Genomic DNA, 3,583 nt, shown 5'->3' on the forward strand with positions numbered 1-3,583 from the left:
TTTATCATTTGTTTGTCATTGGTTGCTTTCAATGACCTGTTGTTGCTATAACAAATATAGCAACAACATGTAAAAACGGTGATATGGAAGGTACCAAATCGAACATTATCACATCGATATATTCAAAATAGTTGTGTACAGTACCTGCTTTGGTTACATATTGTATCGTGAGAGCATGCACAGTGCACATCTCTGAACACAAACAGTTTAACATGTTGTTTACTCCTAACAATGGTATTCAATGGTATTTATTTGGCTTTTCATTCATAAGAATTTGCACAGACAATTGAAGGCTAATCGTTTTAGCTCAATACAACTGTTTGACCATAATGCCCAGGGCCTATAGCTAAATGAAATGTATTTCTGTTGTTCGATCATACATCTCACTACCACGGTAAAACACCTGAAAATAAACTCATACATTTGAGCCAATAAAGAAACAAAACAGTAAATAGATGCATTGTGGCCCACCCACCCTCCATCCGCTCTCACATCCATTCAGGTGTCATTACATTGTCATGGCCAGAGCCCTGCCCCATTCCCACCCCGAATCTTCATCATTAGAACAACAGCAACCAGTTAGTCAGATTCCATCCTTTAGAGATGCTTAGAGTTCACTTGTGTCATCTTCAGATTTTCTTTTGTTGTTGGAGAAAAAAAAAATGGAGACAGAAACAAGATTTTTTTAAATATTACACACACATAACAGTACAGTGTAACAATCAAATGAAAGGACATTTCTTATGCAGTATAAACTATTTGTGAAGCATTTATGTAGGCCTAGTAAAGGGTTTATAAAGACATGGATATAAAATAGGCTCTTACTTGTTTTTTCTAGTGCATTTGGGATCTGAAGAGAGAATAATGAGATGTTACTACAAACACTGACAAAGTGTGAGTCTATCCTCTTGAGTTACATTCATAATGTAAGAACGTATTAGTAATTGGGCTATGTGTACTTACTAAGTAGGACAAACAAGCCACCTACTACAAGCAAGCCTGCAATGATCAGGCCTCCAATTCGTAGTCTCTCATAGTCTGGGAAATTCAACATTCAACAGCTAAGAATCACACAGGTGCAATGATTCATCCAATGTCAGAAGCATATTTCTGATGTGCTCATGTCATTTCATATCCAATAAGAATATGGCCACTTACATACCACTACGTTAATTTTGTTTGTTGGTGGTGATTTATCAGTTCCCTTTGAATGAGTGTAGAGGAATGAGCTACTTACTGTAAACAAATGGATCTGCAGACGAGAGAGGGGGGAGGAGAGAAAGGGAGAACAGAAAATTAACCTCAAGCAAATAAAACACATGTTGCTCTGACTGGCTGCACAGTGTGTGACTCTGGTTTAAGTGACAGTGATCAAATCTGCTGAAAATAGTTAGTTCTCATTCACAGTCACCTGAAAACAAGAACCTCCTGAAAACAGATGAGTCTAACAAAGAGCAAGTTTTGACCAACCCGTCAGACAACTAGAGACAATACTAAAGCAGATGTGTCTTACTTGCTTCAGTTTCCTCGAAGAATGCACAGAGAACTAGGAGAGAAAAAGAAGAAACATTTTAAGAACGTTTGTCATTTGGTGGATAGATCTAAGTGTATATGTAGTTTTGATCATGTTAAGGGTCAAGGTCAACAATCATTTCTTGGAAGGACACAAAAGGTCACAAAATGTCAAGTGCAACAAAACAATCCTGTAACATTCTTCTAAGACAAAGCAGAACTTGTCTGTTGTATCACAGATTTGTAGTTCCCACTGTAGCTTTCCATACTAATGTCCATAAAATCTTTAATAATATTTATTTCATTTTGCAGAATTCATCTGTTGCATTACCCCATGCATCTTTATCATGAAAATGTCTGATTTACCTGTCAGCAAAAGCAGACCTGAGAATTGGCCCATCTTGCACACAACCTGACTGGGAGCAAAATGAAAAAAGGCATCTATTATAACAGCATAACATCTCACAAGTCTAGGTCCAAGAGGCTTATAAACAGCTTCTACCCCCAAGCCATAAGACTCCTGAACATCTAATAAAATGGCTACCCAGGATATTTGCATTGCCCCCCCCCCCCTATTTTACATTGCTGCTACTCTCTGTTATTATCTATGCATAGTCACTTTAATAACTCTACCGACATGTACATATTACCTCAATTACCTTGACTAACCGGTGCCCCGCACATTGACTCTGTACCAGTACACCCTGTATACAGCCTCACTATTGTAATGGTACTGCTGCGCTTTGATTATTTGTTACTTTTTGAAGGTATTTTTAAGCATTTCACTGTAAGGAAGTAGTATTCGACGGATGTGACAAATAAGATTTGATTTGACATACCAATAACCATTGGGGTCATTCCTAGAATTTAACACCATCTTGAATGAACCCTTTTTATTCCTAGCTGAAGAGGGATAATACTGTATGATTATACTTGTATGATCTATAATGAACTAATATCATTAAAACCATTGTGTCTATGTTGCCCTCCTGCACAGTCCCATTCTTGTTCCCAAACACAGTGAGGATAAAGGGGCAGAATGTCCTTGTGGCGTGAGACAGACACCGGGACGCAGCAGGAGGGCATTGTGGGTGTTTGGACAGAAAACAGCTGAGGGAGGAAATGTGGGGCGGACGCCACAGGCCTCAGGACACCCTTGGCTCGACCTTGGTCACTCACTGGGGTTTACACTGCAATGTTTTGGAAATATAGAAATACGACACCCATCTCCTTCATTCTGGTAAAAACGAGTTTGTTTTACAATAGACAATTCCACCATTTGAAGACCAGGTCAATGCTAGTAATCCAACTTTTCCTATCAGATTTTTTAGAATGAGTTTTCTAATGCCCTCATACACAGTAAGATGTGGTCGTAGATGACGCTATCTCTCAACTCCAACTGACAATGATGGGAATTAGTCCTATGTCGAAATACTATTATGTGTATAGTTCACATCAGAGCATTCACTTAGAGCATTCATACACTGAAACATAACACATACATTTGAACTCATAAAGGGAAACAGAATATTTCCATTTGTATTGTACTATATATCCCAATATATAGTATATATAGTACAATATATATTCCAATATGCCCAGAATGCCATTTTCCCTGTTGCAGACTAATAGTAGTGAAGGTCACCATGCTGATCAGCATGTCATCCCTCAAGGTCAAGGATACCTATCCATATATTTACTGCCTGACAACTGCCTTTCGCAGGGAACACACCAACCTAGCTCAACCAACTGAGAATATATTGACTTTACAAAGTGAATTTACATTGACTATCTAAATATATGCAAAAATCACCATTACATCCATACAATCTTCAGAACCTAATGGTGCTATAGCAACACCCCACTCTATGGATGTGTAAGTGATCAGAACAACACAGATGGTTGTAAAACAGGGCCTGGGAAAGCCAGTGAAATCCCTTCTTACCTGAGAACGAGGTCTGTCTTGGCAAGGGGTCTGAGGATATCTGCTGGGCAGCTCAGGTCGTCCTGCTGACTTCACACACCTAGTCTTTACTCTTTCCTTTTACCTTGAGGAATAGCCCCTCCCTTT

The 3,583-nt window shown here is 38.9% G+C and overlaps 1 long non-coding RNA gene across 1 annotated transcript; it reads right to left on the reverse strand.

Moving 5' to 3' along the window:
- Positions 1 to 232: 232 nt before the first annotated feature.
- On the reverse strand, positions 233 to 3,583 carry LOC121844404. Its single transcript, XR_006081975.1, has 7 exons — positions 3,458 to 3,583; positions 1,879 to 1,928; positions 1,514 to 1,546; positions 1,238 to 1,252; positions 964 to 1,038; positions 826 to 850; positions 233 to 638 (listed from the first exon to the last, which is right to left on the reverse strand). It is a non-coding gene; the product is annotated as an uncharacterized LOC121844404 (long non-coding RNA).

Source organism: Oncorhynchus tshawytscha, unplaced genomic scaffold (assembly GCF_018296145.1).
Source record: "Oncorhynchus tshawytscha isolate Ot180627B unplaced genomic scaffold, Otsh_v2.0 Un_contig_2113_pilon_pilon, whole genome shotgun sequence".
Classification (NCBI taxonomy): Eukaryota; Metazoa; Chordata; class Actinopteri; order Salmoniformes; family Salmonidae; genus Oncorhynchus; species Oncorhynchus tshawytscha.